We start from the raw sequence: 9,318 nt of genomic DNA, 5'->3' as shown, positions 1-9,318 counted from the left end.
CAACATGGTATAGTAGCAAGATTGAGAGACTTGGAGTCAGGGGGCAGAAATCTGAGATCTAAAGGTCTGCTTTTCCTATCTGCGAGACCTAAAGTGAGTCATTTCACCTTTCTAAGGTGAAATGTTTTTGCTCTTTGCTCAATTGTAAAATGGGAAAATACTTGTACTAATGAACATCAAGCTGTAGATTAAAATGTGATCTATTATTATAGCTTTATTAGCCCTGGTTGGAGAAACCCAAACAGAAACAAAGGCCCAGAGCGTTCCTGATTTTTTTTTTTGGATGCTTCATTTATTTAACTCAACTCAAGAAGCCTCAGCTAATGAAAGGTCTCTGTGTCTGCCATATTCAAACTGCTATTAGTGCCTCTGTGTTCTCAGAGCCTAGAGAGGCCTGCTGGATAAGAGCCCGGTTTCAGGCTCCCTGCATGAGGGAGTGAAAACAGGGATTAAGGCAAGAAACAGACCTGCCAACTTCTCAGGACAAAGAAAAGGTTCATTGGGAGCATATCAGACGTGAGGTTCAGCACTCGATTTCTGTTCTACTTTTTGGCTCTGAAGTCTCTTACATAACCACATAACAAGGCTCTGACTCAACTTAGCTAGTACTCTGTTGCTATCAGCCCTGCCTCCCTGACCCTTCTCTTCAGAATGTGCTCCCTGCCCAGAGGATGGAGGGGAACCTTGCAAGCATGAATCCTAAAATAAAAAGCTGGCTCTTCGGTGGTTGTCCCTGGCTGCATATCCTCATGGTGTTCCCTCGTTTCATTCCAAGCTCCCCTCCTACAGGAGACCTTTCCTGATCCTCGCCCCCAGCCGTTGGTGCTTCCCCCTCCCAATTATCTTGTACTCAATTCATTATCTATCTTGTACATTCTTACACGTGAGCTCTCCTGGGTGAATGTCAAAGGCAAGGATATTTCATTTTTGTCTTTGGATCTCCAGCATCTGGCACAGAGCCTGGCACATAGCAAGCACTTCACGAATTCTAGTGACTGATTGAAAGAAGCACTATAGCTGTAGAGGAGAGGATGCTGGGCATAGTATCAGGGATGCTGGGTTTAAATCTAAGCTTGGACTGTAAGTACCTGTGTGACCTTGGGTAAATCACTTAACTTACCTTTGGGCCTCAGTTTTCTTATTTATAAAAACAAGAGACCACTATGGTCCCTTCTAGCTCAAAATTTATGATCTGTGAACATTTATTGAGCACCTACTATCAATTGGACGGCTAGGTAGAACAGTAGACATAGGACCTGAGTTCAAATTCAGTCTCAGATACTCCCTAGCTGTGTGACCCTGGGCAAGTCATTTATCCCCATTTGCCTCAGTTTCCTCATCTGTCAAATGAGCTGACGAAGAAAATCACAAAGCACTCCAATATCTCTGCCAAGAAAACCCCCCAAAGAGTTGGATACCACTGAAACTACTCAACTATTGATTAATCAATCAACAAGCCTTTATTAAGCATCTACTTAGTATCTGACACCGTGCTAAACGCTGTGCTGCACGGAAGGTAGAATCAGATGCCATGAGTCTGGCTAGATAGGCTGGAGGGCCTATATTTTAGAGGGCCTTTAATTCGCAAAGGGCATGTCACTTTAGGCAATGAATGTGATGTATTCCCGAGAAATGTGCAAATCTATTTTTCCTTTTATAAAGTCAAACTACATTTAAATGCAAAATGGAAGCTCGCTTTTTAAAAGAACCTTGGTGATAGACACTAAGCCTCCTTTGGCTATCACCCCAAATTTCCTTCCCTTGTAATGTGAGAGAATAAATATGTGAAGAAATCTGTATTTTTCTATCCTGGGTTCTCCGTAAGTGGGTACACTTGTATCAGATGGCTTATAATTTTGTGATATCCTCTTATAGTAATGCATAAGAAAAGGTCTATTTTAATATACTCTTGGGGTTTGGGTTTTCACATTTATTTTAGAAAGACAATTTTCTATTAAGATTAGTTAACTCTTGTAAATGAAATGCCATTCTGAGCCCACTGTCTCCTGATAAATGCATTTATTCAATATATATTGAGTGCTTGGGTGCTTAATGGAGGAGGCAGCATTTGAGCAGGATCCTGAAGAATAAGGTAGGATTTTGAGGTAGAAAAGATACAGATGGTGTTCCAGGCAGGAGAGTAGCATGAACAAAAGTCTGGAAGCAAGAATCTGCAAACAGGAAGGTGGATCTACCTGCCTCTCTGTTTATAATAAGTTGTATTATCAAATTTTGTTTTTGAATCACAGTCAGTGTTATATATAACCCTGCCCCCTCCCCCGAGAACTGAATCGTCTCTTGTAACAAAAAAAAACTAAATCAGCTTGATAAAGGGGAAATATTTGGAGTCAAGAGAATGTGATTTCACATCCTGGTTCTTCCATTTAATTCTCATATAACCTTAGGAAAGCTGTTTACCTCTCTGGGTCCTGGTTTCTTCCTCCATAAAAAGAAGGGGTTGGATTCAGTGACCATTAAGGTCTCTTCAATTCTAAATTTTTTTTCAACAAGACCTGTGATTTCATTGATACAGGAAGCATCTCCTGAGAAACTGTCTCCCAATGTGGATTGGTCTTGGCTTTGTTGCCTGGGGCAGACACTTAGAGGTGGTTAACTGACTTGCTTGGGGTCACTAAGCCAGGATGTGCCAGAAGAGGTAGCCCATTTGACAAAGGGCTCTTTCCACTCCACCCAATGACCACTCATCAAATTCAAGCCTCACAATAACCCTAGACCAAGCAGACATTCTAAGTCCTGTTTTTCTAGATTAAACTTTTTAAAAAGGAGGCACAGAGAGAATGGAATTACAGAAAGAGAGATTAAGTGACTAATAGGTAGTGACAGAGCTGGGACTGGAACCCAAATCTCCAGGCAACCAGCTTAGACCAGGATGACATGCCAAGTCATCACACCATGTTGACTTAGCTTTGGGCAGTTGTTGAACTTCTCCAGGTAAATTTGTTTGCCAGATGCCACAGCCCAGGTCTCCTAATGGAATCAAAACACTCAGGAGATCGATGGAAACAATATAAAGGGAGGGTGCTACTGCTCCCCAGGACTTTGCTTGTATTTGACAAGCAGCAAAGATCACATCTGCTATACTGAAATGTGACTTAGAATTTCAATTCAAGGAGCACGTAGAGGCTGGCCCTCTCTATCCTGACACAAAGCCCTGAGTACCAGGGCCAGGATCTTGCTGGCAACTGAGAGTAGAGGAGATGTCAACACAGTTGCCATGGGGAGCTTTTTTCATCCTTATCCTGGAGGAGTTTGATCGTTGTGGTGCATCTAAAATTCAAATGCCCTTTCCTCCTCCACTTACTCCCTATGTTGGAGAACCTGTCACTTCATCAAACACCCATAATGTCATGCCTGTGGGGACCCATTCTATGGTCATCCTATTTTCCCAGGGAGGTCACCAACTATAACTCATGAAGTTAGGGAATTGTCCAAGGCTCAGAAGTTGTGTCAGAGGTGGTATTTGAACCCAGGTCTTCCTTTCTCCAGGTCCAGAACTCTATCCATTATGCCTCTCTGTTTCTTCTATTGAGGAAAGATCCAGGCAAACATCTCCCCTCTCTGATGACAGATGTCAGCAGGTTTTCCACTTGGTCTTCAAGCTTCATAGTTCCTCCCAACTGATCAATTGATTAACATTTATTAAGCAACTACTATGTGCCAAACTGTACTAAGCACTGGTAGCAGTGGTGCCACTACATCTAGCCAGCCTCAGCCATGTTTCACTTTACACCCCTGCCATCTTCCTACCTGCCACTCGAGTGCTATACCTTCTGGACCAGAGCCTTCTGTGGAACTGATCTGTCCTTGTTTCTATGCTGCTTAACATTTCTATCAATGACTTTGATGAAGGCAAACTTATCAGGTCTGCAAATGACACTGAGCTGGGAGGGATGGCCAACACATTGGGTTAAAGAGTCAGGATTAAAAGGATTTTGACAGATTAGAACATGGACCACATTGAATAAAATGACTTTTTCAGAGAAAAGATAAAGCCTTGAACCTAGAATTAAAGAAATCAGCTTTGTAAGTACAAGATGTGAAACATTTGCCTAGATAACAATTCATGTTGGGGAAGAAAAGCTGGAGGTTTTCAGTAAACAACAAATTCAATGAGAGTCTACAGTGTAGTAAGACAACTAAAGGTGCTGAGGTAAGAGATGTTCCGTTAGTGTCCAGAGTCAGGGAGGTGATAGTCTTACTCTTCTGCTGTGGCCTAACCACATCTGGAGAATTTTGTCCTTCAGTAGGTACCATATTTTATGACATTGAGAAAATGGAGAACATTTGGAAATGGGGAACCAGGGAACTTTGAGATGACGAATTATTTTAGGGAAGTGGGAGATGCTTAGCCTAGAAAAGAGAAGGCTTAGGGGGACATAACAACTATCTTCAACGATTCATTGAAGAGTCCTCCTGTTGAAGAGGGATTTGTCTTGTTCTATTTGGGACTAGAGGGAAGAACTAGGAAATAGCAGTGGAAATTGCAAAGAGACAACTTTAGGCTCAGGGTTAGGGGAAAAAATGAAACAAAAACTTCTTAACACTTAGAACTCTCCAGAAGCAGAATTGTCTGCCTTGAAAGGTGATGGGTTTCCCTTCACTTGAAGTCTTCAGGCAAAGGCTGTGTGACCCCCATGTTGGGAATGCTGTGTAGAGGGTTGCTCTTGACTTCTGAGGTTCTTTCCAACTTTGAGATTCTGCAATGTCAATATCCACGCACAAGCTTCTTCTAGATCGAAGCTTCTTAACCTTATCGTGGGTCATGTATCTCTTTGGCATCAGTCTGGTGAAGATGTCTATGGACCCCTTCTCAGAATAAGGTTTTTAGATGTACAAAATAAAACACATAGGATTCCAAAGGAAACCAATTATATTGAATAACAGTTACCAAGAATGTTTCAAGAATAAGTTATGGTATCTAAACATAAAATAAAATTTAATTTAAGGGGCAGCTAGGTGGCACAGTGGATAGAGCACTGACCCTGGAGTCAGGAGGACCTGAGTTCAAATCCAGCCTTAAACAACGACTAGCTGTGTGACCTTGGGCAAGTCACAACTCTGTCTAAAAAAACAAACAAAAAAACAATTTAAAAAACAAGTTCATGGACTCCAAGGTAACAACCCCGCAGCATCAAAGGATCATAGTTTTGTAGGATTCACAGCTGGAAGGGATGTTAGAGAAGAACTAGACCAAACTCCTTCATTTCGCATAAAGACACTGAGACTAAGTGACTCATCCTAAGTCACACAAATAGCGAGCTAGCATTCAAAAGCATATCTTCTAGATTTCCAATGTCACATCCTCCATACACATGCAATAACTTACAATTAGTAAGAATCTTCTGGATTTCAGAATTAGTCTCCACAACAACACCAATCACCATGGGACTCATTAAAAAAAGAGATAGTTCTTCAGAGCAGAGTCTCGGTAATGTTAGCTTATTTCTAGCGTTATTATCCAAAGCACTTTGTAAATATTATCTTATTTCCTCCATTAGTATTTACTCTGCAGACAAAAAAGCTGGGACATGGAGAGCAAGAACTGGCTGAAAACAAGTCACTTTGTGGGTTAGAGCAACGTCAAGGCAAAAATCTGGGTTTCTGGGGTCTGGGGTTCTCTCTGTGCCCCATGACTGGACAATAGCAAAAGCAGAGGCAGGATTCAAGACTCCAGGATGCCCATGCTCAAAGTGCTTTGCAAACCCTAAAATTCCATGTAAATTTCAGTGGTTATTATCACTCATGCTCCTGGACTTTGAAAGCCCTCATGAAAAGGCCATGTATGTTGGTTTTTACTAAAAGGTAGAGCCACAGACAAGTTACAGTTGCAATAGAACCACACACATACCACACACACACACACACACACACACACACAAGCACGCACACAGCAGAGGAAGTATGTCATAATGCATAGAGAGCCAACCTTAGAGTCAGAAAGGTCTGGGTTCCAATGATGCATCTAACATACTAGCTGTGTGACCCTGAGCAAGTCATTTACCCTCTCAATGCTACTGTTCAACTCTCAAGACTATTAACTGCAGAAGAAGCACTAATATGCATTAGCAGCTATGTGGTATAGCAGATAGAATACCTGGCCTAGAATCAGGAAAACCTGGGTTCGAATTTTTCCTCAGACATTTTCCAGCTGTGTGACCCTGGGCAAGTTACTTAATCCTGTCTGCCTCAGTTTCCTCATCTGTCAAATGAGCTGGAGAAGAAAATGGTAAACCACTCTAGTGTCTTTGGCAAGAAAACTCATAAAGAGTCAACCAAGACCGAACGATAACAGCAGAAGGAGCTTCCTATCTGGGAGTTCCCTATACCAATGAAATCACAGGTCTGGTCCAAAATATTCTTACTCATTCTCTCTGTCACACACACACACACACACACACACACACACACACACACACTCAGTAGAAAGTAAGCTCCTTGAGGGGAAGGACTGTTTCATTTTGTATCTTTGTATCTTTTTGTCTTTGCACTCCTGGAAGCTAAAGCCCAGTCAGTGCTTGAGATATAAACAGGCAAGCACTGATTGATAGGTATAAATCCTTAGGATAATATGGACAATGTGGAGATTTGTTCATATTTGTTACAAGTATTCAGGGTTTCTTTTTTTCCTTTTTCAATGGGGGGAGGTTGAGTAGAAGTAGGAGGGAGAGAAGACAAGTTTTCATTAATTGAAAAAAAAGTTTATTTTATTTTTTAAAAATCCTTGAGATCACAGAAAGGACAACAGAGTCCTCCTTCTCCTCTTCCTCTAAGACCTTGAAGGTCCTACACTCTTATTTTACAAATGGGTAAGCTGAGGCCCAGAGAGGCCATACAGGTGCTGTTAGGGTTGGGATTTGAAGCCAGGTGTTCTGACTCCAAATCTAGTATTCATTCTACTACACCAGGCTGCCCCTACACATCTATTAAATTTTATTTTTTGACATAAAGTATTCTCAATAACCACTATATGCAAAACAACTCTATTAATCTTTAATGGAGCCACTGTTAATTCCTGACAATAAAACAAGCTGACAGACACATATTGCCATCAGTTCCCTTTTCATAGACTCTCAAAGGGTCTCTGAGCTCTATTTGGATTTTTGGCGCAGTTAGGACTACAGCTATTGAAAACTAAACTACCGCTCTCTAGAACCAAGAGGAAAGGACAGCTAGTGGCAGAGAATGGACTTTCAGAGTTGGAAGGGATGTCAGGTTATTGAGTCCAGCCTAGTCCTTAAGTGTGAATCTGCAGTAGAGCCACAGCTTCATATTGGGGAAGATGGTATTGGCTGAGTACAGTTTATGGCACGTATCAATCCCTTAGCAAAATGCTTTTGCTTTCTTTCAGCCATTCCCCACTTCATTTATCATTCAGCTGCCAAAGTCATTTCCCTAAAGCGAAGCTCTGACCGCGTCATTCCCCTATTCAGTACACTACGGTGGGGACCCAAAAGGCCAGTTCCAGTTGTATAATCCTGCTAGTTTTTCCTCTTCCTCCTCCTCCCTAACCATGTGGGGAGTCAACAGCCTTACATGTGGGCCCTCTGTCCAAAGGAATATAAATTTTGAATGCTTATACTTCACAAGGAATCTCAGGGTTTGGGGACTAGATTTTTTTCTTCCCTATTCATTTATTCTTTTTTTTTAAACTGGGACAATTAACTCTTTTGTCTGGTGTAGTTTTCATTTATGATTTCTTGAAATATAGCTGTGAAAAACCAGGCTTTGATAAAGCCCGTTGGGATTCAAATGAAGCTACTTAATTATGTCTTTATACTCAGATCACTCTGGCTCTCACTGATTGGCCAATAATAGATCCCAGTCCGAACTTCACTTGCTCGTTGTTTGGGTTTTGATAGCTCAGAGTGAGTGTAAGTAGCAATTGTTTCTATTCTGGCTAGAAACTCTGAGGGTCTTCCCTTCCCTGATTGATTGTTTTGTGAATGCAGAGGAGACCACCATTTACCTCAGTTCTTACCTAGTCATTAACTATTGAATGGGTGTTGTCTCAGACAAACTGAGACCCTTAGCTTAAAAAGGCCAAGGTCTGCCACTGCATCCTGGACATTGCCAGTCATCCTGACCTATGTTTTGCCACTGGACTGTGGATGACTCTGGAGGAGAGAGTGGGGCTGATGACTTTGCCCACCTCTGCCTCACTGAAATCCAATTCACTTGCAAGTCATGACATCACCCTTGATGTCACTGGTCGTCTTCAAGAATGAAGGACAAACAACAAACTAGAGTGACTCCCTATTATGTGTAGATCAAAATATAAAATCTTCTGTTTGGCCTTTAAAATTCTTTTTATTTTGAATTTAATGAACACCCTCCAAAAAAAGAATTTATATGAAGTGGAACGGAAAGAGAGGATACGTGAAACCCAGGAAGGATTACATACTGCTTGGTGTTTGTGAGTATATAACAAATTCAACATGTCGTTTTCAAAATTGTCCTGCTGGTCTGTCTCCTTCCAAATGTCTTTCTGTTCTTTTCTGTACGTTTCTTTTCTTCTTCTTGTTATTTTAAAGCAATGTTATTGCTAGCTCATCTTGTCTTCTCCCACCACATTCCCAAATAAAAAAAGCAAAATGTTACTTTGTAACAAATAAGCATCATCAAGCGGATCTGTGTAGCTTTTAAAGTCTTTCACAATCTGGCTCCAACCCACCTGTCCAGCCTCATTGCACATTAATCCATTTCACGCACTCCACTGGCCTTCTTTCTGTTCCTCATACATGGAATTCCATTTCCCATCTCTGGACCTTTGCCCAGGCTGTCCCTCATGCCTTGAATACACTCCACCCACATCTGCCATTTAGAATCTCCAGTTTCCTTCAAGGCTCAGATTAAATACCTCCTTCCTCCCAAACTTCCTCCCTTTTGTAAATATACCTATTAATAACTGTAGCTAGCGTATATATATGTATATATATATATATATATAGATGTATGTATATAGCACCTACTATGTGTCAGGTGCTGTGCTAAGTGCTTTACAAATATTATTTCATTTGTTCCTCACAATGCTGAGAGGTAGATACTATTACTATTCTCATTTTATAGATGAGGAAACCGCTAGTCGGTATCTAATGCCAGATTTGAACTCAAGTCTTCTTGACAATAGGCCCAGTGCTCTATCCACTTTGCTCCCTGGCTACCTCTATATGTACCTATTGTCTCCTTCCAGTTATATTGTTAACACCTTAAAGGGAGAAATAGTCTCATTTCTACAGTGCCAGGCACACAGCAAGCACTTAATAAATGCATGTTGGTTGCCTGAATTCTTCTACAATA

Source organism: Trichosurus vulpecula, chromosome 3 (genome assembly GCF_011100635.1).
Source record: "Trichosurus vulpecula isolate mTriVul1 chromosome 3, mTriVul1.pri, whole genome shotgun sequence".
Lineage (NCBI taxonomy): Eukaryota > Metazoa > Chordata > Mammalia > Diprotodontia > Phalangeridae > Trichosurus > Trichosurus vulpecula.
The sequence above is the reverse complement of the archived record's forward strand: the minus strand, read 5'-3'. Positions refer to the sequence as shown.